This window comes from Corvus brachyrhynchos, unplaced genomic scaffold, assembly GCF_000691975.1.
Source record: "Corvus brachyrhynchos isolate BGI_N302 unplaced genomic scaffold, ASM69197v1 scaffold223, whole genome shotgun sequence".
In the NCBI taxonomy this organism is placed as follows: Eukaryota; Metazoa; Chordata; class Aves; order Passeriformes; family Corvidae; genus Corvus; species Corvus brachyrhynchos.
Window position 1 is genome coordinate 5,397,119 of NW_008237174.1, and position 26,763 is coordinate 5,423,881.

At 36.6% G+C, this 26,763-nt stretch overlaps 1 long non-coding RNA gene across 1 annotated transcript in view; it reads left to right on the forward strand.

Moving 5' to 3' along the window:
- Positions 1-10,935: 10,935 nt before the first annotated feature.
- Positions 10,936-26,763, forward strand: part of LOC108445348 — a 23,096-nt gene continuing 7,268 nt past the window's right edge. The window contains exons 1-2 of the long non-coding RNA XR_001860174.1: positions 10,936-11,184; positions 13,430-13,529. This is a non-coding gene — a long non-coding RNA (uncharacterized LOC108445348). The remainder of the gene's footprint in view (positions 11,185-13,429; positions 13,530-26,763) is intronic.

A 26,763-nucleotide genomic window follows, 5' to 3' on the forward strand; every position in this document is an offset into this window, starting at 1 on the left:
CTGAGTCTTGTTAGCTCAGAAAATTTCTAATGCTTCCCCAGCCACCTAAAACAAAGAAAAATTGAGGTGTAAATTCATTCAGAAATGTAGTATAATGATCCTATCTGTCTTGGAGTCATTATGATGTTTTCTCAAGAGCAGGTACAGTTGGTTGGAGGATATAATTGTCTAGTTTAAAATACGTACCTTAACCTAAATTCGATTAAACAAAATTATTTCATTACAGTTTGTGTGCTGGAGAACAGCAAGAGTACCATGGGTGCTACTCCATGAGCTCTCTCATATCCTGTCTGATATAAAACCAGTATTTAGTATATTATTGTATAGACTTCAGTCTGTCCTTTATGTCCACTGAAGGAGCATGACTGAAGACTCTCCACCACTTCCAGCTCCCATGTGATGAAAATAATTTCTCTTTTCCCATTTATTTTAAACTTTCTTGTCTTGCATACTTATATTACTGCATTCTTGCGTGAAATACAAGAGGTCTGTTTAAGTTACAAGTCAGCTCAGAGAGGAACAGAACAATAGGAAAACATAGTACATGTTCAGTGCATATTGAGTATGGAATCATCAGGTCACTTAAAAATATGTAAAAGTAACCTCAGACAGAATATTGGAATTTTACCCAAACTATAACAGTTTTGAATAGGCATTCTCCTAACCAGTTAAAATGTCTGTATTCTTTGCAGAGCTCCTCCCTTCTCTTTAATTCAAGGTGAAGTAGTAGCATTGGTGGCTGTTGCTAATGTTGCTCTTAGTTCCACAGCACCGGCTCCATGCATGGCAGGTATGGGATATTGCCAGGAGTAAAATTGTAAAATGATGGAAATTTCCTGTATAATTAGGGAAAAGAAGGGATACTATGTTAAAAAGCCCATAAAGCACCAGCAGTTGCTGGATTACTGTGTCCCTCCTCAAGGTAAGCAAGTAATAAAAGCTGTGTTATCTCTTGAATGACTCTCATGAATGAAAGCATCAAGATTTGTGCCTCATTTCAGAGAGAGTGAATAGCAACAGACCTTTTGAGAGTTCTCGGAAGAAGACCCCACTACACTGTGGATCTAGAGTTACATTAAGACAGAGAGAGCTGTGTTAAAATGAAGAAAGACCAAAAGACTGAGAACAGGCATCACTGGAAAGGCTGTGGGGGTGAGTTATGCATTAAGTCTCAAGAGTCAGCTCAGAATTACTACACAGACCAATGTGGAAAGATTTTTTAATACCCTTCCCTATAATGATAGAGAAAATTAAATTCTAGTAATTTTATGGTTAACTCATACCCAAACTGTTATTTTTATTCACAGAGATGGTTCCTCTCAATATATTTTACTAAGCTCCACTTCAGCAGATTGGTAATTGTGGCTTCCATCCAACAAAGCACATACAGAGGTGAACCTGTGAGTAGCTGAATGTATTTTAGTGAAGTACAGATATGTTTAAGGTATTCATACACTTAACTGCTTTGCTGGGTTATGGTTTGGATGAACAACATCTCTATATCACTCCATCAGCCTGTCCAGCAATGCAATGGAGCCATTGAAAAGTTAATGTGATTGTTAAGTCATTGGAAACAGGGCATGCATAAGTCTGGGAAATCATCTTGTGGAAGCACTTGTCTGAAATTAGTTCTTGCTTTTTCAAATTAGCTCATTTTTCTGAATAAGAGAGCTGACTATTCTGTCCAAAAATGGTGAAATTAAATAAAATTAACATACTCTGCTATTAATCAAATAGGTGGCACCAGATTGCAGCTTAAGAACACGTTTTAAAGGAAAAAGGCTGTTCAAATAACAAATGCAAAAGTATATGTGTTTTACTGACAACAGAAGAATGTTATTATTCGTGTATTTTATTAGTTCTGAATAATATCAGCCTAATTAAAATTAATGTCATCTAGGTTCCTTGAATAGCATTTTAGCAAGAATAAAGAAAACAATCCAAATTTCCTGCAAATACTTTGCTGCACATTAGAAATAACTATCAACTAATTTACTTAAATACCCAGATTGTGCTACCACAGTCAATGAGGCTTGTGCTATACAGCAAATTAGATTTCAAAACTCGAGCATAAACAGAAGGCAGGGGCCTAGGCTGAGAAATCAGGAAAGGTGTTGAGCTCAACAGGTAAAATTATCCCTGAGGAATTGTGCAGCTCTGAGCCAGTACCCTGATGGGCAGCAAGAGGCAGGTGCTGACGGAACACTGTGGGATGCAGAACACTGGAGTTGTCTAACCAGGCTTGAACCTCACCTCACTGAAAGGAACGAGAAGTGAACGTTTGCAGAACTGCCTGGGTGATTTATGAGATTAGATCCGATTTCAACACTCCTTAGGTGTTTAATCCTTAAGAAAACCCCATGGTACTTAGGCTAGAAAGGCCAAGATTTTCTGACAGAAAGCAAAAGATGCATAAAAGTTCAGATGTGTTTTTCAGTGGTCTTAAAAACACCTCTGTGTGCACCTGTTGTCTTAAGCATAGGTTAGTTAATTTAATTTTTTTTTCTTTTTCTTTCTTTTTCCATTGACAGCATGGTTCAGAGGCTGCTGAAATCAATGGAAAGCCTTTCTTGTATCAGTGATTTTGAACTTGATTGTGAACAACATTTGTGAAAAACCATCATGCATCATCTCCATTTGCAGACAGACAATTGAACACAAAGCGCTACACTTGATTTTCACCCTGTGCCTGAGTCAGGGGCCTATCTGAGATCTCATATGAGACCTTCTCTAACCTGTAAACAAGATCAGAAGTGAAGTTTATCCCTTCTATTGCAAAGACCTACCGAGGGCTTTAGTCCTTTTAGGCCTACAGGAGCATTATCAATATGTGTTTGTGATTTTAAGAAGGGTAAGTAAAGAAGGAAAATTTTACTGAGTTACTGGTTTTCCTCAGATGATTACACAGGGACCATAGAATTCCTTCTATCTGTTACAGTAGGATTGTTGTAGCCATGATCCAAGGATATAAGAGAAGCAGGGTAGAGAGTATCTTTCATCAGACAATTTGAGGTAGAAAAACACCTGGTAAATACTTCTTCAAATCTGAAAAGGAGCAGCAAACCTCCAGCTATGTAAAGATTAGAAACAATTGGTCTAAGTTCAGTATAAGAAAGAGAAGGAGTTACATGATTTAGCCATTTCTTCTCCTTCCTTCAGAGTACAATGTTTGATATTAAGGCCTTAGCCTTTGTAGCAGTGTGGAGAACCAAAAAAAAAATTAGCCAACAACTGTGGGGAGCTAGTTAAAATGAAAATGGAGACTATTAAAATCCCTTTACTTAATCCATGGAACACATCGCTCTGCATCCAGTAAAAAGATGTATTTTTATTTCCTAAGTTTTGTTCTGAAGATACTTTCTAAGTGTAGAAGATACATGAGGAGAACACGAGGTCCATGAGGACCAGGACTGAAAATCTGGAGATTATTTAGCTGTTTTACAAAAAAATAATTTCTCATTCACAACAGTTTTCGTTGTTTGTTGATTATGTGCCTGAGCTCATTTCAACCCATGGAAACTGTATAATTTTGCTGTTGTTATTGTCCTGGGTACATCTGGCAGATTGGGTAACCTTTGCTTTGCTTTGGGATGCCTATGAGCAGAATCTGTGGAATGGAGAGCACAACTGTTATAATTTGAACACAAGGCAGTAATTGTTTCCAAGTACTGCAGTTTTGGGTTGTTTTGTTGGGTTTTTTTTTTCCCTTAATGGGCACAAAACCAAGTTTTCTACAAATATTTTCAATTTTACCAGATAAATCTATTCTATTTTAGATACTGTTTATTTAAAAAAACCAACAACAACAATAACAAAACAAAGCAAAACAAAAACAAACCAAACAAACAAACCCAAAAAAATAAAAAAACCCCAAAAGCAAACAAAAAGAAAGGCATCAGGACTTTACCTTAAATTCCAGGAAGCTGTCTGAAAATAACTAGAAAAAAAATTAATATTAAACTGAAATGGAGGAGGGGTGTGTGCGTATGTGTGATGCCAGCCATTTCAGGCTAATGTGAAAATACCTACATTTTTTCCTATCCTATTTTAAATAAAAATATTGCAATTTTTTTGCCTGTTTTTTCCTTGGAATATTTTCGATTTTCAGCTTGTGTCCTAATTTAAAAGGAATGTCAAAAATTTGGTATTATCCTGTATCATAAAGACCTCCATTTTTCTTAGCTTTAAACTTAAGTAGTTTAGTAGTTTTAACAGTGGGTTTTCCATGTGGACTAACAAAGAAAACAGCTACCATATAATGTGGAGAGGAAGCAGAAAATTATTCTTCTGGACTAGAATATCAGAAGTTCAAAGAATAAAATATAGTCACATAATCTAATACATTCTCTATTTATAATATAGTCTGTCTGCACACTTCATGTTTTCCCCTTGGTCTTGAAGGAGAAAAAATTGTTATTATATTTATGATGTGTTACACAGAATGTATTTTTATTTTCACTTATGTAATTTAACATTTGTAAACACATACAGACTGTCTTAAGCAATGCACAGTAGCCTGAGGGACCTGGGGGTATGGTGACTCATTTAGTAAACAATTAACTCAGAAAGATTAGGGAATTAAATTGTTCTGACAAAGCTATAGCTGAGTAAAAGATTCTGTTCTGGGTTTCTTTGAATGTCTTAGTTTTAATTCCAAAAAACATCACCAATATCCAATAGAAAGCATTACAATACAGCAGTGAGGGCAGGCTTAGAGCATGCCAAGTGCTTATTAGGTTTTTTTTAGAAGAAATTTATACAGTTCTGTAGAAGGAAATTCCGGGTATTCCTTCTGTTTTAAACTATGAACAATTTTTGGTCCTGAGTCCTAAATTCTTATCATTCACAAGGGAGTCAAAACCAAGGAGAGGGTATTAAGCTTCATGACCTTGTTCTCCTATCGTCCAGTTCCAACAAATTGCCCATCCTGCACGGTGGGGTTCAGAGCAATACTGAAAGATGCTGCTCATATTTCTCCTTCTCTCTTTCACACATCACATCCTTGACCCAGTGAAAAGGTTGAAGTGCCAGTCAGGGAGTGCTTGGGGTCAGTTTTCCAGGAGTGTTATTTCTGGACTGTTCATCAGAAAAGATACGAAGACCTGAGTCAAGTACCTTTAATTCAGTACTGATGCCCACTTGCTGAACACTTGCTTAAAAACGATGTTTCTACTCAATTTTCACTGAGGTCATTACCAAGAAAACTGCTTGTACATTTGTTCAGCAGCATCTTGGGAACTTGGAAGGAGGTGATAGCACAGTGGGAATAGTTATCTACAGTTTCAGGTAAGAGCTCTGCTGAATCACTGAATTCTATATGTACTTGCACTGCTACTTACTTAAATGCATTGTTAAATTGAATTTAAAGTTTTGGGTTGTGATGTCTCACTGTGGTTTGTTGGGTTTTTTTGTTTGTTTGTTTGTTGGAATTGTTTTTTATGTTGTGGGTTAGTTCTTTGGGGGGAAATGATGTAACTTCCATGAATTTCACTCATTCTGGTCACTTATATTTGTCCACAGTAAGGTATCGAGAAAGATCAGACAGAGGGATGACCTGGCTCATTCAGGTACTCCTTACCCTGAAACAGAATTTGCATGCAAACAAAATGTTAGGTGTTGATGAAAACATTGTTGGTTCCCCCCAGTTCAATTCTGCACAATTTTAAAAGTGAACACGGTAATCTCCTGCCCTCTTGTCTCCCTCTCAGCAGCACCTGAGCCTGCAGTGCAGCTCAGCCTGAGCACACGAGCGAGAGACACATTTACAAGCAAGGACCAGAATGCTTATCTGGAATAAATCGTTGCAGTTTAACCACAGACAGTAGATACCAGCTTAACATATGACTACTTGTAACAACTCATAGAAACAGTTTCTGTAGGATGCATTTGCTACAATTTTCGCTACTCCGGGATTATTCGTTCATTTTCTTTGGAGAAGTGAAAGCCAAATTAGCTGATATTTTGGGACAGAAATGGGTATGGGAGTAGCATGATATCAGACCAAAAAGTGCCAGAGTTGGCAAATAGACACCATTACTTAATTCTTTAATTATCTGTTCTGGAGAGCAACACTGCTGAAGTCTGAATATCATAAAGCTCTTAGCGAAACTTGTCTGAAGTTGATTCATTTGGTTTCTTGTTGAGCTTGTTCCTCAAGGCTAATCTGCATCTCTAATTGTATTTTATGTGCTTCAAATACAGTTTACCAGCTTTTATTTCTACCATTGCATAAAATGATTCAGTAGTTATTTTACAGCTTAGCATAAATGCTCTGTTTATAATATTACAATAAGCCTAAATGGTAATTCAATTGTCATTCAGGCAAGAAACTGAAGATTCAGTCTTCAAGCTCAGGGGTTTAGGGGTGATTTCCATACTCTTAATTTCAAGTACAGAGAGAAGTGGGGAAGATAGGATTCACATCCAGCTGCATGATTTCTATATATTTAAGCCAGAAGTGCCGTCCTTGTCATCCTGTTCTTGAACAATTAAGATGTCTGTTAATTTGGGCCTTATGTAGATGAACTTTTAAAAGCACCAGAGAGACTTCTGTCATGCAAAAATAGTTCCATAATCACTTAATATACAATATAAGCCATCACCTCCAAAACTGTTGAAATTGAGAATCTTCCTGTGTCTGGGAGTACAGGAGAGATACATGTTACTAATATGTTTGTTTCTGTGCTCTGAACAAAAATTGGGCATAGGTTTTGTTCCAGAGGATAAAAATCCACTTCTCCTGTGCCCAGTCCTGGTAAGCTTGGTTCTATTCATGTAGAACCATGACACTTTTCCACCTGAGCTGTGAGGAAGACAGTACTAGACTTATCTACCCTATGCAGATGTCAGTGAGATGTTAGAGAAAACCACCCCTCTCTAATTTAAGGACAGGGTATAGCACATATTGATAGGGTACAGGCCAAGTTCCATTTGCTTTGATCATATGTTTACAAATCTATCTTAACCAAAGCAACACACTTTGCAAAGAGAGGATAAGGAACATCACGTGTCCATGTTGGTGTGTTAAAACATTTCTTCCTAAAGACACAAGATTTTCAGATTGTTTGAGTTTTCCTGTGCTGACTCTGACAGGGAGTGCTTTAAAAAAAAAAATCTCATTACAATGCTGTACATGTAAAGTACCTGTGTATACTCAAATTACTTTACAAGAGATAAAATGGATGCCTGGTAATATTTTGCTATAAAGCAGCCAGCTCTGAACACATCACAGCAGTGAAGGGAAAACAGATCCTTTCTGGTTTCATGCCATTCCTATGAAGACTCTATTTTACATGATCTATGTGTACATTTATAAGAATCTGGTACATAAACATGAGACACATTTACTGCCAGAAGTCACAGAAAGATGGGGGTAAGGTGGGAATGAAATAATGTGTTCATTTGTATGAGTACAAAACAACTTCCAGGCAAAACCAGGAGGAACATCAAGAAAGTAATTTCCACTGTGTTTTTCTCACTTCTCAGAGGGGTCTGTCCACAAGTAAGGTGGTCTAAGACTGGGACTTCTGTCTTCTAATGACTTCTGGCTAACTTGCCTATTTCTGAAGGTGAATTAGCACAAACTAGGTTATCCTCAGATGAAATTCATATTCTTTGTAATTTTATGGTCCAAAACAAAAGAATTAAAATCTCTGAATGCTCCAGCCTTGCAAGAAGTGATAAAACATCATGTAAATACCCTCAAGCACAATTTATTACTTTTAATCCCTGCACAATACATTATCTTACTCTAATGTACACATGCAACCCCTCTTTACATTCCTTCAGCTTTTTTAGAGTGATGCCACGTTAATCTGCTGAAGGTCAAGCTGAGACAATGGAGGAAACAAAGCAAGTGCTGTTAGGAATCATGTCACGTCACATTGGGCTCCCAAACAAATGGGAATTAGTTGCAGATACAGGTACTTGCCTCTTCATCAAATTCCTTCACACCCCTGGTATCTTATCTTGGGTTATATTTTATTGCATTCAGTAATATTTAATAAGTTATTTGTGTGTAATTGTTTTCATATATTTGTACATTAAATACAGAAGGAGTGGGCGTAATCTGAAGCACAATTCTCTCCCTGTGCTACTTTCCTGGGATTGGACACAATAGAGATAATTGCCTTGTATTATGGTGAGCAGTAATCTATGTGCAATTAATCACATTTTGTCAAGGAGTAAAATTTTAATTTGCATCTTTAAAAGAACTGTTTGGGTTTTTTTCTTGGTGTCTCATTTGTAACTTTTCTTTTCAACTTGGGAGTTTCATGACTCAGAGAAGCACCAGAGCACAGATATGTTGACAGATTTGCTTTCTGTCATTTCATTTAAATTGAATCCCTTTTCCAAACCTCTAGATAATACATTGCTGAGACACACCTTTCCATCATTAAATACATCCTGCTTTTTCTTCAGTTGTGAAATAGTTACCTGTTCCACCACAGTCCAAAAATATATATAAATTATAGCTATATAAATTGTACAATATGCAAAACAAAAAACACAAACAAACAAACAGCAACAAGAAAAAACAAACAAAAAAAAAGAAGAAGAGAAAGCTTTTTTTAGAAATTGCATTAGGGCATTAAGGACAGTACAAATTGCTTTTTCTGACAACCTAATCAGACAAAACAGAGTTATTTTAAATGTATAGATAAATAAATAATTTACTCTGTACCTTACACCACCAAGAATTTATTTAATCAACTAAATATTAGTTAATTATGTATTTATATATGAATTTCTAGACTGGATGAGGAATCAACCTTATGGTTCATATTCCTGAAGTTGCATAATTTTTTTTGTCTATGCATTAGAATAATCTGTCTGAATTGTTGGACTGTATTTCTTGAAAGCAGCGAGATAACCAATAGCCAGGATAACGCAGAGTGGACAAATTTACACATCATTTCTTCCCTGAATGCTTCGGCTCTTCAGGGAAGTATTTGTCACAGCACCATCCCCACCACTCAGAAACTCCCTGAATCCCTCCCATTCCTGATGTGGCTACAGGGATACACACCCAAAATAGGGGTGGAAGTATCACAACAATGGTAAAAGATCTAAAGACATTGAAAGAAGTGATTAAGAGATACTCAGAATTATCTTTCATCCCAGTTAAAAAGGAATATACCTTGTTTGAGGAAGAAAGGAGTGAAATATTTTATTTCTTACTTCTTTTTCTCTTCATTATACCTCGCATCTATTTTTTTTAGAACTACTTCCAGACATTAAATGAATTGTGCAAAGGTGTTTTGATACAGGCTCTGGCCTGATTCTGATTCCTTGACCAGGAGAACAACTGTCTTTTGGGAATATTGAAAGGAAATGCGAAGAAAGAGAGAGATTTCAAAGCAAAGTGAAAAAAATGAACAGATGCAAGAGTGAAAGATTTGGGTTTCTCTAACAGAATGGACAGTCAGAACGATACATGTACATGCACAGCAGTTGGCCTCAATGGAGAATACCTTTTTCTCTGTACTGGAAATGAGATAAAAATAATAACAGTTCAATGTATAAGATACAGGCCAGCCTGGGAAAATATTTCATCTGAAAGGCTAACTGATATTCAACTGCACTGAAAAGGTGGTTATGAGACCACCATTACTTTGAGAAGAGGTTAGACAAATGTGTCTGAAATACTGAGAATGTCACACATCCGCAGGGTTGGCCTGACTGTAGCCTAGAGATGAATCCTCCAAGTCTTTTCTAGACTCATTGCCTAAGATTTTAAATTGATCCTACTGTTAAAATGTAACACAAGGTCTTAGGATGTCTCTATGACCTAATTTCCTTCATAAATATCACTACATTAAGTGTCAGAGGTATACTGGATTACCAAAACATTGGGTAAATTCATTTTAATGCGCTAATTTCATGAGGGTCTGCTCCATAATGGTATAGACAAGTTTGGAATTCACACTCCTTAAAAAACAAGAGCTGGAGGACAAGAATTTTCACCCTTGACTGACTCACAAGACTATTAAAAAAAATCAGTATTTTTTATTCAGTTCAAGAAAGATGGTTTATTGTGATTATTTTTCAGTTCTGTGTGCATTTGATAGAGAAAAATCTTACAGGTTTCCACAGCACTTATATTTGAATCTGCTGCCAGATAATTCTTGTTCCAGCTGTCCAGTTCCAGCTCTGGTTCAGAGCCAAAGCTGCTGCATAAATCTCAGCCTGAAAAATCATATTTGGCTGGAGTGGATTGGACTTCAGAGAAGCTCTATATGAGCAAGTCAGTGTGTGCAGACAGTATTAGCAGACAGGAATAGCTGAACTTAGATGATGCAGGAGCTATTTATGGAAAATTAAGTTACATTAGTATCTTGTCTGAGAGCAGCAGAGAGTTTCTGTTTGCCAGACATTTTGCCTTGAGAGAAGCGAGGCTGGCTGACTTCTAAGGACAGAAAGTCAGGACAAGGTTCAGGCACAGATTAGTAGAAAATGTAGGAGAAACTTTAGTAGGAGAAACTTTAATGGTTACATTATTAATCCTTGATTGCAGGTCTTTGTGATAGAAATATAATGTATCATGATAACAGGGATTCCAAAAGGAGTGACATCCACTGTGCTGGGCACTGAGTGACTTGTGCAAATACAGGTTTGAATAAAAAATTATTACCTGAGTCTTGAAGACTTTGCCCTCTAATGACGCTGAAAAGTCTTGAAGAGATACCTGATAGCATCTATTTTCTGCTGGTCACTGTCCACATTCTTCCTGGGTGACAGTGACTAGTGGGGTTACTCCTACATGAACTTTGTAAATGGACAATGATTTTCAAGACTGACATGTAAAAATGTAAACAAAAGATAAATGACAAGAGTGTAAGAGTTCAAATAAAAAAGTCAAAGGTAAATATGCATTTTTGTCATATCACTTCTGGTGAAGCACAACATTAAAGGCTGTCTACTCCTGAGCAAATTGTAATTCCTTTTTCAGTGGTGATGGAAGCTGTGAGCTTGCTAAAGCAACCCAGGATGCTCAGTGTATTTGCTACCATTCTTATTCCTTGCAGCAGTTCTCCACAGAACACACTGCAGACAGACATCTGAGGATCTTTTTTCCTCACAGAATACACCAGAGCTGGATGCTTGAGAAGAGAAAGTGCTAAAGGTTGACTTCAATGGGAATGTTCCCCGACGAAGGTGAAGATTTGACCCAGAAAGGTTTGAGTGAGTTTCTGAACAAACTGAATTATCTTTTGTGTTTTGCAAACATGGGTCACCTAAAAAAAGTGCAAAAGTTTAACTCCCTGACCATATGTTTGAGTGAAACTATTTGATGTTTTTCCTTTAAAAAACAGCCCTTCTATTTTACTTCCAAACTGCAGTGAAATGTTATACTCTAAATAAAAACTGTCTTTAACCCTGCATTTTTTAAATGTAGTTCGTTAGCCCTGGCAGTTACTTGCATTTTAGATTTCTGTTAATTCTAAACTTATCTCTTTTCATGAAACTCATTTGATTCCTTTTTTACTTGCATTTGTTGGCACAGTAAGAACATGTTATTTTCTAAACAATTGCTTTAAAGTCTGGACCTTATTTTTTTATTACAGAACATTTGTATTGAGCAAAAATACTGCAATCTAAATGAGGATACAAACTATGTTTGGTCATGAATAATGAAGACTTGTTTCTTCTTCCAAAGCTAAACTGTCTGAATCCTGGTTCTATAATATTCTTATCTATGAAAATATTAGTTTCCTTATTCTGAAATAATTTTTATCTGCCTAAATTATCACAGTTTGCTTAGGATTATTTGATCATTATAATTCATTTAGAGCAGCACTTAAAAATAGTTTCCAAAACTTCTGATATATTTGGAATATTTGGGCATATTTCAGAATGAAATTTTCTGTTTTGTTCTGACGTAATCTAATTACTGAATCTAAACTTAATGCTTTGATTTCTCTTGGCTTATACATATCTTTTCTCTTTAAAATTTTATACAGCAGATGAGCACGCAATTATTTTTTGTCTATTTAATGCTAGTATCTACAATATATAATATGCTGATCTTAGAATGTTATGGTTTAGATTTTTTAAATGCATTGATTGAATTCAATATTGAATATTGAAAAATTAAATAGTTAATAGCCATTTAACAAAATAGAGAAATAGACAATGTACATGTAATTTTGTCATGTTGTAGTATTTAAATACTTTTCAGTAGAGTTCAACGTATTCCTGTTAATAATTAAAAACATCTTGTAACAGATTAAAGGTGACCAGTTCCAAGAAGAAGAAACATGGAGAAATGCACTGTTAGAAATGAGCTAATAACATGAAAATGTGGGAAATCATTTTCAAAAAGTCTGAATCTTGACTTGTGCTTTATAAATCACGACCCAGAAGTAACTGGGGATTCAGCCAGATCTCATTAATTGCAGAGGAAGAGAAACTATAAAGACTGAAATTTATGTAAAACCAGTTCACTGGTCTATTCTTTTATGGGAACTATTTGGAATCAATCTGTAACTGCAACTCTTCTCTGGGAAATGAGTCGAAGAGCTACAGCAGGTGCTTTAAAGTAATAAGGGATTTCCTGTGAAACCCAGTGGAGTGATGACTCACCAGTTTAATTATGGCCTTCTTCTGTTGTAAAAGCAGGACCATCATTTGTAAAAGGCTCTTGTTGAGTAAATGAGTTCCAACAGAAAATCTTTGATAGGGAAAAGAAGATACCCATATTTTATTTTAAAGGGTATAGGATTTATAGTGAAGAGCTTCAGACTACTACAATGATTAGTGTTGTCTGGGTATCCCCAGAGTAACTGAATGGAGCAGCAGTAACTCTTTTCGTGCTGTCTGGCTTTGCTTTATTTTGAATTTCTGACTTATCTTTCAGTTCAGCCATTTGATTTATTCCTAAATTATATATATATCCCAGACAGACATTACCATAGTTGATACTGCTTCAGGATGGTTGGAGTGGGTTTGGTTTGGTTTTTCCTTTAAAAAGACATAGCTAAAATTACAGATACTATTTCTTAATTTCACAATACCATTCCTTTTTAGCAAGTTGCATACCCCTGGGAAATAGGGCAGTCTTTACAAATGGTGAACCAGCTCCTGGCACATTTAGTATTTACTTTTAAAACCACAATTTTTCACCCCATAAAATGGGAGATAAGATCTTCCATATCCACAGTGTCTCCGCTATAAGAAGAGACACCTCAGAACTGATGATACAACATTCTATCCTGACAAGTGATAAAAATCCAGGGGACCATAATAGCTGATTCAGAAACACCCTTTATAATATTTATTGCAAAGTAGCAGTTTCCAGTGAAAATTCCATTGGTGAAAGGGGGGGACGTTCTGGTAATTAGGGTTTGGTAGACAAAAATTTTTAGGCAAAATGGTTCTTTTCAAGGACAGATGGGTCATGTAACCCATCTCTCTGTTCATTTTCTAGGTTGGTTGGTTGTCTTTATCTGAATTCTCTGCTCAGAAGTCATTAACCTCTTTTGCCCATGTCTGTCACCGTCTGGCACAATGCATCTTCTTGCTAAAAGGTAAACTTTCGGTATCTGGAGGGTAAAGGAAATAAAAAAGACTCATACCCAATATAAATCAAAAGAAAAAGGGGAAAAGAAAGCCACTTAGAAGAATAGGTGTCATTGATTGACTGTAATTTTAAAGGGTTTTTCTTATGATGGACAAATTCCTGAAGTGCTCATTAACTAATGGAATTATGGTGGCAAGTGACTGCTGTCTCCACAGAACATCAGGTTAAAAAGCGTAGAGTAATAATGTGCTTTTCTCTGTTGTGGATTGGTGTCCTCACTGTCTGGAGCTCCCTCAAAGACACTGGAAACGATCAAGGGTTTTCACTGTTGAAATTCTTGTTTATGTTTTCTTCTTCTCCAGGAATTCCTGCTCAAAGCATCAAATGAAGTTGAACTCAGAGGGTTAAACAATAGAAAAGCAGCACCTTGGCCTTAATATATTCAATTACCCAGAAAATAAAATCAATTTTGTTTTTGTTAATAGCACTGAAATATGCATTACACTATTTTAATTAAAACAGTCTATTACACTTGCCATTCAGCTCATTCCTGCATATTCCCTTAGGGCAGTAGTCATGTACTGTGATAAAACATAATGAAAATAATTTATAAAGGAAACAATACAATAAATCAATCTGATGCTTAATGAACCTGCATTACAAGAATGGATACAGTATTCTTTTTTAGAACATGTAGTGCATTCTCCTCAAATGACTGGAAGAATGCCCTACAGCTCTTAAAAAAATAGCACCTTGTTCCATGTCAGCATGCTTTTAAAGCACTGAAACTTGCGGTTTAAGCAAATCTTGGTTCAACAAATAGAAATCTCTTTAATTTACACTAGGTTTTCGATTTTTCTATTATTTTACCTTCAGTCAGATTCATCTGCCTCACAGGGACACCTGTAGAGACCACAGGGATTCAACTCATCTGCATACTTCAGCAGTCAGCTATTTGCTGTCTGTATTCCAGAGATCCAAATTTTGCAGCTAAGATCAAAGCTACTCAGGAAGTATTCTCAGCTCCCCATCAGAAAGATGAACAAAAATAGCAGGAGAACTATTGTCATTATTTACTTTTTTTATATATTCATATGATGCTTAAAGAATTTTCGAGTTCAGCCAATGATGGAATCTGTGAATTACCTTTACCTGAGAACTGCCAGGGAATATCTGTCAGTATGTAATGTTTCATTCAGTGACCAAATATGTGCACAACAGTCTGATTTAGTGCAGTATTTTCCATTTCTGTGAAATGTGTCTGTATTTTGGTATCTGCTGCAAGATCTGCTACACTTGGAACAATCCTTCCTTAAGAGTTTGATTACTCACATATTTATAGGAGAATTCAATTGGTTTAGCAAATTTAATTGTCCAGAAGAACCAGGGAAGCACTAATGCAACAGATGATACAAGACAGACCAAATACTTTGAGAGAGGAGTCACTCAGGGTGACTTGATCACGAATCCTACTGACACAGCCTAGAGGTATTCTGCTAAAGGTGTATTAAACTATGTTTTTCCAAGCAGGTGGATTAGAATTGAATAGGAAAAAGAAAAAAAAAACTCTACCTACTACAGCTGAATAAGCTGAGACTGGCTGTGAAATTGCAACATGTTGTTGTTCTTGTACCCCATTAGTGAATTGGGAACAAAGAAAAAGATTGTGGAGGTGATGAGATACAGAGCAATTATGCAATGCATTTTCTTTGGGTATGGTTTTTCCTCTTTGTGATTGCAGAGGTGGAGTAGCTTGTGCATCATCTAAGTTAAATAAATTTTATTTGATGAGATCTCTAACTTTCCTTTAAAACAGCAACAACAACAACAAAAGAGAGTGTCAAAATGCTGCCAAGAATGATTGGCAAATGCTTTGTCAATTCAGAGACCTGAATCAGTCTAAGAGGGGAACAAGTATCCTCCAAATGGTATTTTCTGAAATGCTATTTTCTGAAATACTATAACCAAAACTTTAGCATACCTGGAGGTCCTATGTAATAATTCAGGAACACAATTCATCACTCTGGTTATTTGTTATTTTTATGGGGAAAAAAAGAACAGATAGCAAGCAATGGTTCAAATAAGTACTATCAAATACCTAAATGCTCTTAGAGAGCAGTTCCAGAGCTGCTGGTTTTTTATGTTTTCTGCCTCCTCTCACCCCAAACCACAAAAGCACTCTGGAGCACAGGAGGAATATCTGGGACAAGATGCTGAGGGTGAGTAGCAAGAGCCATTCCCAAAGACTTCAGACAGACAGACACCCAGAGGAGCAGGGCTTGGCCGCCAGCCAGAACGGCCCGGCAGGAATCCTTTCCTAGGGAATCATCTGGTCAGAGCTGCATCAGCTCACACAAAGGCTGGAGCAAACTGTAAATCCCAGCTCACACTGGAGGACAAATTTAGCAGGAGACAACAATCCCTGCCCCTCAGTGGGGCAGCAGCTACCCCAGAACAGCTTTGTCCATTTGAGGAACAGCTTTCCCCGGCCGGTCAGCAATTTGCTGTTTCTGGCCCTGTAACTATTGCTACAGGCAGCTTTTATAGGCTCATCCTCTAATTTGGGAGAGAAGCTGGAATGCCTTTGGAAGCCTGCTGGCACACAGCATTAGACGTGCCTGAAAAAAGGCCCAGCTGTGAAGGTTGCCCGCCTCAGGCAGGTTAGAAAGACAGGCTGACCATTCTGTGGTTCTAGAAAACATTTCTTGTCTCAAATGTTTACTTCTTTTGCTAAGAGAACCAAAAACCTCTGGCTGAATTAGGTGAGCAAGTGTAAAATGGTCAGAAAAGGCTCCCAAAAGCTGGTAGGTGACAAAAACCCTCTGCATTTTCTCCTTCTGTATAGGAAGGGGATATATAGATATAGGTATAAATAGATATAGTTTATATAGATATAGATATAGATACAGATGATATAGATAGATATAGATATAGATATATTGCTTCTACCATATGTGACTTTTTTTCTAGGTGAATAATTTCTTTGCTTGACATAAACATTTCTGGGAAAGTGTGTTCATATATGAAAAATGTCCTTAAATGTGAGCGATTTCTACTCTTAACTCTTGCCATGTGTTCTCCTCCTCCAGCCCACTGTTTTCTGATTACTTCAGTGTTTTCAATATGGAAATTAGTGATTTTTACCCACTTTAAATAGTACCATAAAACACACAAAAAAAGAGAAGGCTGACCATTCCACTCAGTGTTGATTCATTTACACATTAGTTTTATAATTCTAAACAAAGTGGAAGGCATTTGATGTCAGTTGTTTTACCTTTTTGGTGATTAATACAGTTATTTTAGATAGAATAGAAATGGATAAGAATATAAAACCTGCAGGTGCACTGAGAAGACAGATACTAATTGCCCCCAAAATTAAGCTTCTCTAGAATAAAATTAATGCTTGGGTATTTTGCTCACATTTCTTGACACTCTTGGTCAATAAGACATTGTATTTGATGGACAATTCATTCAGGTAAAATAATTGTATTCTTATGCCTTATAGTATGTTATTTGTATTTGAGAATGTAAATTATTTAAGTAAATTTTTTTTTCCCTAAAAAACCCCTGGTAATTCATTGCAAATATTCCATCTTATTTCATCCTTGTAAACGTAGACAGAGGATACTGTGTTCAGAGGCCAGAGATAAATGTATGAAATAAGCTATATTGTAAATTTCATTTTAAGTTAATTGAAACATAAAATGATAAAATTACAGAATATGTCAAACTCTGTCAAGTTTTTATTAGACATGGGTGAACTGAAATCCATGACATGGTCATATTTGGACTATTTTCAATAAGAAAGAAAAAAGAGGCAGATCTCTGATAAGTACACAGCAACCACTTTCAATCCAAATGTTGAAACTCATTTAGAAGTTTAGAGCCTATAGAGAGTCTATCCTAAAGTCTTTTCTTGACCTTGTCAAAACATTTCTGAGAGGTTTTTTTGCACACAAGAAAATGTTTAAATTGTGGCAGTTATCCTACAAAGCATTTTCATTCTGAGAAGTATGGGAACTTAACAAGCAACAGGAAAAAGTGGCTATTAATGGAAAGTTTAGGCAATCTTTAAATTTAGGCATCACCATATGTGCACACTGAAATACACATATATATGTGCTCATTTCTGTATAGATCCAGTTCTACTCTCTGCTATAAATCAAAGTCAGTACCTGAAAACAAAATATGACTGAGGAGAGATTTTTGGCCCATTGCCTCTTTGGGCCATCTCATTCTATTAAATAACCTACTTCTGAGAAACTTAGCTAGACCTTCACTGTTCAGTAACTTATGATTGCCTTTTTAATTAAAAGCTTGAACCTTACTTTATACTCATTAATCATATTAGATAGGAGTGTTGTTAAAATGGGCATGGCTCCCCCTCAGACATATTAACAGAAGCATTACAGAAGTACAGGGTAAGATGTGTCAGGATTTAAAGATGGTGTTTTTCTCCTGGTGTGCTCTGCTTCTGCATGCTTTGCCTAATTCCGCACCTGGCACACTCTGCCTCAGGATCCATTTTTGTTCCATATGATAACACTGCATGAGCCAGGTTAGGCTAACAGGAGAAAAGCAGCAGGACAGGAGCCCCACCACGGTGTGTGAGCATATCTTTGCCTCAAGTCTGGTATCAGAGCATCTCCTGAGCCTGGAGATATGCTCTACTTCAGTGGGTACAGCAGCTGTACAAAGTTAGGGTGCAGCTCAAGCCCCACCTCACACCTTCCACAATCTGTTTCTCACACTGAAACCTTTCTCCTCAAGCTGCTGAATGCCACATCCACTGCATGGCTGGATGTGTCCTGTTTATCTGCACCAAACTGGCTCCTTTGCTGAGGGTCCTTCTCCCCCCAAAAATAAATAGCAAAGCTCTAGGTGATTTCAATGGTAGCAGGGCTGGGTCTAACAAGTCTGGCTTTTATAAGAAATACAAGCCTTGGCCTCTGCTGGTATAAATCAATCTAAGTCTGCACTGGAACTGGGCTAATTTACACCAGAGTAGGATCTAACTTTACATATTCTTTTCTTTTTGCTCCCTCCTACTGGCAAGAGCCCAACAGCAAAGCTTTTTCTGCATTTGTTTCACTTTGTGTAAGGTCAGCTGAGGTTTTATGTAAAACAGATGGGCAAACTTAAAAATGATTTTTCACATTGCATTGAAAACCAGTAAAAAAGCAAAAGGGGGGAAAATTACTCTTTCTGTTCTTTCAAAGGTTGTTGCAATGACCTTTATTTTACCCAATGCCTCAATTTTAAAAAAGGAAAACTACCCCCTGCTTTTATTGCAGTGAAGTTGTTTTCTCTGCTATTCATAGAGGCCTTAAGGAGGATCAGCAAGTAAAAGAAAATTCCCAGTGGTTCATTGGCAGTTTGAAAATGGGAATATAGTGCCCAAGTTATAAAATAAGAACTATATTTAAACATCCTTTAACTTACTGTGACACATTTTTCTTCTCACAACTGTGTAATTTTGTGGTAACTAATATTGTGAGACTGAAAGAATCTGCAGCCATACAGGTTACCAGCCCAGGAGGGAAAATGGCACAGCAATTTTAAATACCTTGTTCTTTTCTTTTTAAAAACCAACAGTATCAACAACAAAATTTACACAAGTGGGACTTCATGTTTATAGAAGTTTTCATTCTAAGGCATACAAGACAGAAGTGTGGATTTCCCAATGAATCAGGTCCTTTGTCTCTAATTAGGACTGACATATTTAGGAATTTCCAGTTGTTTAAATGACTGTAGGTTGCAGAATTATCTATACTGCTCTGGCATCCCTTGTAAGACAAAGAGCACCAAGCACAAGCCAGTCTGTGTAATCTGCAGAGGGATCCCTGTGTCCTTTCCCTGGAGCTTCAGCTCTGGGTGACGCATCCAAGAGAGACAGGCACAGTAGAGAGAGTCTAAAAACTGGCATCCAGAGGAGAACAGTGAGTTCAAACCAAGTGCTGTAACCCATGATCTGCAAATAATGACTGGTCAAGCAGGGGACTGACAATATAGAGGAAAGGGATGACATGAAGTGTAACAATGGGCTTCAAGTACAAATAAAGATACTGGAAAAAGGAAGCATATAACTTGTTATTTATGTTGTTAATTAATAACAAATAAATAATAAAAAATAACAAAAATAACAGGCTTACATTAAGAATTCAGGTTAGGAGAAAAAAATTCCAATTTAGATAGAGGGACTCACTGGGACAGACAGTTTTAGTGGGGATGCCCTGATCCTGCCAACATCTCTTTTTTGACAAACATGTGGTAGGAGTAACATTGGTAGGAATGACACAAGTTCAGGTGATTCTGTCCTGGGCATGGGGAAAGGACTGAGCTGAACTCACAAGGCCTTTTCAGCCCAATGATTTTATAAGCTGAATGCATATATATTTCTAATATCCAAATAACACACTTGGTTGCAAAAACTTATGCCTGTAACCACGAGGATTTTATTACTTTAGAGGAATTTTAAATAGATAAAGGTGCTATCAGGAAGTCTGTCTAGGCATTGACTTAATACTACATATAATGACCAAAATAAACTTCTGGTTATGCATATGTATGTATAAGTTTTGAAACTTCAAAAAAAGCAAGTAAAAATGTCAGTGAATTAATGGCCAAAATACCAAATATTTTACTAAATTTGTATGATTTTTCATATATTTCAAAGTAGTTAATGTATTTTCAGATAAAATTATTTTGTGGCTGTTTGGCCAGATACCCATTTGTTGCCTAGTTTTGTGTTTGCTGAATACTGTTCAGCCAGCTCAGACATTCCTGTCATTTTTAGCCCAGAACCAGCTACATGTAGTCTTATCCTGATGGGTCAATTGACTGTGTATTTGTTTGCAATCTAGTGTTAATGAAAGGGAGAAAAAAAAAAAGGCTTGAAGAGAAGTTGAGACAAGCTGATGGCTTAGTAAGTGTTTAATTCGTTGAACTCTACAGAAATAGAGGAGTCTCAGAATGAAGGAAGCCAATATGACCACGTAACTTAAAACTGGCTCACTTATAATTACTTGGGGGAAAAAAAGGAGGGGGAAACTGTATATTGGAGCTTCAGGGGCTTCTCAGAACAGGAATGTGACAGTCATTTAAACTGGAAAAAAATCATCAAGATGATTTTCATTTGAGTTTACATTCAAACATTTCAGAAGACAAATAGCCTTTAAACTTTCCAAAATGCTTGGGGTATTTCAAAATTAAAATACTTTGATGTATTTAGACAAATTGAATCCAGGATGCCTCTGCAGCGGCAGGAGAAGTAATAAAGCTGCTGACTGCTTGCAGTGGTTGAATGTTTAGTCTACAAGCTTAACAATGGTTTTGCAAAGCAAAGTGAGAATGATTTTTATTGCAGATGGCCATGATGGTTTAAGTTAGGACTAAAGTCTGCACTTTGACATGGTTATGAAACTGAATATTTGGCTACCTTCATATATTACTGAAATAAACCACAAATAATTTGAATTGATGCTTTGGCACTTTACAAAGGAATTGAAATGAGCCTTTTTTTTTTTTCTGAAATTAATTATTGCATCCTGGTTATCTCAATCTGATATCTGTACTTATTTGAGGACACTGCCTCCAGATTCAATCCAAAATATCTGCTACTAAAGTAGTCCACGGGACTCAGGAGAGGGCTATTTTCATCCTATTTTCATCATATTTATTATGCATAGGTGAGGAAAAGTCTGTACGTAGGCCTTATCTGCCTTGAAAAGGCAGATGTCCTTTCAAGGACAGATAAATCAGGAATATGAAAAGTTATTAGTGAATACTCATTATTATTTCCCTTATGAATTTAAAGAAACTTTAAAAAATTATGTTAATTTAATTGCTAATTTTGATTGATTGCCTGCCATCTTAGTATCTCAGAATTTAGAAAGCGTTTGCTAATACTGTAAAAAGCTCATCACTGCTTTTAGGGATTTTAATTTTACAATTGCAAAGAAACTGCATCATTTCCCTCAACAAACAGAAATAACTGATTTTTATACAGGAAGCTAAGAAAACAGACAAACATGAAAGGCCACCATCTGTTAATTCAAAATCTATTTCTGCATATATACACTGCAAGACTCCATAGCCGTGTCCATGTAACAGCCATGTTGAACTGACTGTCCCAGGAAGGACATGGTCTCATCCTTCCAAATATATGAATATTACATGTAAAGAAGCTTATTTTTAAAAATTATAAACTGTGTGTTCTTTTGGATTGCCTTTGGCTTTCCAGCTTTTAGAATGCACTTGGTTCATGTTTTTACACTTTTCTGTTAAGCTAAAAGAGAAAGAAATTAATTTTTCTTAAATGACACCCAAGAGTCTCACATAATCACATTACCCAAGGAAATGGGACTTGAGGAGAAATACCAAATATTGTGAAACATTTGATAAAAGCATGTAAGCAAGAAACTATAAAATAATAGTAAATTATGTGTGTTTTAAAACAGAAGTCCCTACTGATCTTGGGACAAGAGAAGGTTGCCAGAGTGAAAACAAGCCTTTCCCAGATGTGTATTTATGAAATCAAACAGGTGACATGTCTAAAAAGTCTAGAATACTCCTGATACAGAGATTTTACAATTAATGATTAGTCTGTGATCCAGAGAGATAATTGTGGGGGGTTTTGATGAGAAACAAACAAATAAAAGGAATCATCTGTATCCTGTTAGTCTTCAATGAGAGAACACACAGACATTACTCAACCTCTGGACTTCCAAAAGAAAGGGAAAAGCAGCAAAGCAAAGCAAACAAAGATCAGGAGTGGGGGGGGAAATTAAAGGGAAAAAAGTACAAACCCAACTACGGTGCTGTCAGCATCTAAACCCTCCTGGCTGAGCGTGTCTCACTGAAAAAATAATCCTGTCTAGTGAATTACATATATATTCAGGACTCATCTCTTAATTGCTTATCAGCCTAGATAGTGATTTCTGCTGCTGAAGTTGGTAATGTTAATACAAATTAATACGAGAGCCAATGTTGCTGCTTTCCTTAAACAATCCCTTTCCCCAGTGGTTTGGTGAACTGGACCTACCCTCCCTAGGCTGTAATTATTGACCATAGGGTTTTTCCTTCCCAGGCATTCTCCATCATCCCTGTAGACTAGAGGGCTTCACTTGTGCACCAGTTCATTTCAAGACCTTTCGAACACTGAAATGTTGGCCTATAAAGCAGCTGAAATAGAGCTAATCCAAATGACTAATATGGATCAAGGGACAGCAGTGCCAGGATTCTCAAGGGAAAGGTTTACAGAGGCCTTTGGTCACTAGAAACACATTGTCCTGAATGTGGAAAAACTGGAATTCAAGAAACCAGTCAAATTTCTAATGCCAAACTAACTTCATCTGACTAAATATTTCCATTACTGTATGGTTACATGGTGTTTCTGACATTCCATTCTAAAAACTTGTATTGATACCTCCCTTTTCAAAATAGTACCTAAAGGAACATAAGAACCTTTTCTCTACACCTGAGACTTGATTGCAATTTGCTTTGCCATTTAATTTATTGTGGCTACCCAGATGTGATCCTTTTTTAAACACCACAATTGGCCTAAATTTAATTGCTTTGACACAGGTGCAAAGTCAGACTGAGCCCAAAAGCTGTGTTATAACTGTTCTGGATTTGCCCCAAAGAATGATCCTTTGCTCTGTGCTATGGAATGCCTGGTGTCAGGTCAGCAGCCATTCAAAATAGTCCTGGTCCTGCTGAGCAGAAATACACCAGCCAAGGAGTCTGGCCTTATGTTCAGCCATTGCTCAGTGCAAAAGTTTAATCACACCCAAGCAATGTTTGTAGCTCACCAGGACCAGCAATCAGCGTGGAGCTGAGGGCTGCACTTTCTAGAGGGCTGTTAGAGAAGGAAAGAGGCCCTTGCGAACTTTTCAGCTGAGTCACTTGCTCGATGACAGCTGCTGTGGCAATTCCCTCTTCTCCTGACCTTATGGTCTACCCCACTATGCTTCAGAGATCTTTGGGAAGGGAGACGATTACACCTAATGTGTTTGGACAAGCCTAACGTGCATGCAAATTAATAAGAATGGAATAGTCCTGTCTGTATTTCCCTTTACACATGTTGTCCTGCATTTATGAAAACTGCACATCTGCTTACCTGCTCTAACTAATGACAATGGATCTAGCAGGACAAGGAGAATGCAATATTCCCTCCAGTTAACTCCTTAAAACAAGATGGATTTCTTATGTAATTCTCCTCTTCAGATAAAGGAGGAAGAGATATCCACCTATCCATGAATGTAAGCATCTGGGAGTTGAGAAGAACACAGCAGGTCACCCATTGCAACACTCACATTTAAACTGTGTGAACAAATTTCCCGACTTATTATAAAATGAAGCAGCATTTTTGCCTCTGGTATCAAAACCAAAATAAACACAATGAATGCATACATCTTATGACAACAGGTGCCTGGTAATCTTCATGTGACAGTGAGGCCTGTAAGCAAGGGCACACTTTGGCTTCATTTCAACTTCTAACATTTCATTTCTCTTTCTAAAGCAGTCCTTAAACAGTTTTTTGCTAAACTACATGAAACAAAAGAAGAAAAGGTACTGCAATAATACATTGCTTCATTAAAAAATCCTTCAAATGTTTCTGCAGTCCTGTTCAGTGGAATTTATGAGTAAATAAATGCCAAATTAAGAAAAGTTCCCATATTACATTGTTTGTGCATCCCATTACGTGCATCTGTACTAGTGGAAAGATTTATAACCCAGTCTCTGACTGAAAACACAGTGTACATCTTTCCTCCCTCAGAAACAAATTCCCTCTTTTCACCTGAGCACAAGGTGCGGGTGTTGTAAGATAGCGAGCATACACGAAGCAGAATCTCCCCAGAAAAGCAATATTGCCAGGGAGGCTTCTGATGTGGCTTATCAGCTGTGTTCAGCAGTATTGCACTGCTTGCAGTGTGGCCCTGGAAGCTGTCAGGACTCTTTCCTGAAGGGTTCAACTCCACTACATTTTGATAGCATGAACAGAACTAAAGTGTTTCTGCCTTTGCATGTTTTTTGCAAGGACTCTCTGTGAAGCCTGGTGCATGGGCAGCCATATGACTTCATCAAAAAAGGAATAGAATCCTCCACATATTTGCATAATTCTCTGCCAAATCTTTACATATATGACAAATTTTTGCATACCTTGTGCTGATATTCACAAAAGAGCCCCCTCTTTCCTGTTCTTTGTCTATTACAGCAACACCCATTTTCTTAAAAATGAAAGAAGAATAAATCAAAATTAATAATTTCTGGTTTTGTGAAATATCTTTCCTTTTTGGGGGAAAAGATGTTACTTTTCTTCAGCTCAGAGTATGAGCAAATGCTAGAATTGAAGCTGCTTCTCATCACAATTTTATTGTTTATTACCTTTACATATAAAATATATGACTTCTAGATTACTAGATTATCCTGTAAATCATTGCAATGGATTTAATTGTATTACCTTTCCTTAAACTGTACAGTATTTTTCACCCTGTGCAAAACCCTCTTGCACAAACCACAAGGTAAAAGATGCTATGAAGTTTTTAAGAACCTCTTCCAAACATTGCTGTGAGTACAAAGCATCAAGTATTCCTGCACTGAGTGCTAAAATATAGACTGCAAGACATTGGTGGGTGTATGAATGTTGATATGTGCATGTCTATCAGAACTGTAGGGCTTTCATTAGTTCATTACTGGTGTTTATTAATTTAACAAGGCCACTTCGAAATTCCCAAGATTTCTCTTTTCAGAACACAGACCTCTTGATATCACTTCAAATATTTGGAGGAACACTGCATTTTCTATCAGAGAAAAAAATAAGTATCAACTCTTAATAAATTGTTGAATATTTCAGCACTTGTGAAATATGAACTCATAGAATCAGAGCTGCTGTTTGCAATTTGCTGTCAGGTACAAAGGGATTGTTCTCATATATTTGGCATTACAGTCAGCTAATCCTTGTCTGATTTTTGTATGTCACAAGCCAGTGAAATAAAACTATGGGATGATGTTTTATGAGCAATGCAATAATAAATTCCCAAAGAAGGTTTTTTCTTAAACTCAAGCCTGCAAGTAACAGCTTGAGGAACGCTTTCTGGAATCATACTCATTATAACATGGATCCAGTTTCCACAGGAATACAGTATCTCCACATTAAACCTTTAGGCTTGGATGCAGAATATATTTATTCTTTTTAGTATAGAGGATATTTTTGGCTTATTACATTAATAGAACAACAAAGTGAAAGAGGGTTATGAGTTTTACTCTTTTAAAACCTGGGTATTTTTCTCAAAATTTGTAGGATATTTGGAAAAGAACATTTTGATTTTCTGATTCTATTGTTTATTGAGAAACTTGAGTTCCATTTTAGATTTTGTTTAGCTTATTAATAATATTAACAATAAAAATATAAATACTGGCTTAAGTTTGGGAGCTCAAAATCCAAAGCTTCCAAAATAAAGCTTTTTTGAAACATCCACATGTCCAGTAAAGTCAGTGGTGTTACAAAACCATAAAACTTAAATTTTAGAGAAAAAGAAAGAAAAAACAGACTTTAGTTCACTTTATAAACATCTGTGGATGATTCCAAGCTGACGAGCTGGAGAAAGAGGCTTGTGTGCTTTGTTAGAGATGTATTAACTCATGCTATTGTCTTGTACATCTATTACAGAGCACCAGAAATTTAATTTCAGAGAGAGATTCATGATTCCTGAAATTAATTTATTTTACCTAATTTTTCCTTACTTTAAGAAGTCCTTCTTTCCCAGTGTTGTGAAATTTTTCCCACCTTGATTAATAGGTCACAAAGACTTTAGGGAATGGATAGACACGAGTGGCAGCAGCAGCAATTGCTATCTCAGCCTTAGGGGGAAGATAAGGTCAGACAAAAACATAAAACATGGATAAATATCTGACATAAAGAGGCCTCACAGAGTACAGAAGATGAAAATGATTCCTTAGTGAAATGGATCTTGAAACATGAGCCTGGTACTGAGGGACAGTATTTGGTAAGGAGAGGAAATTAAATTTTACTTTTAAATTTTAGATCATGTATCTTTTTAGAAAGAGATTTACTGATAAGATGGGTATAAAACATGGTAGTAGATGGGCTTTTGAATGCCAGACATTTGCAGGCTCGTATTTTAGTGTGCCATGCCCTGAGATAATATAGTATATCAGAGGTCCCCAAATTATTTCACAGCATTGATCATCTTTCAAGTGAATCAGGAATTTCTTGT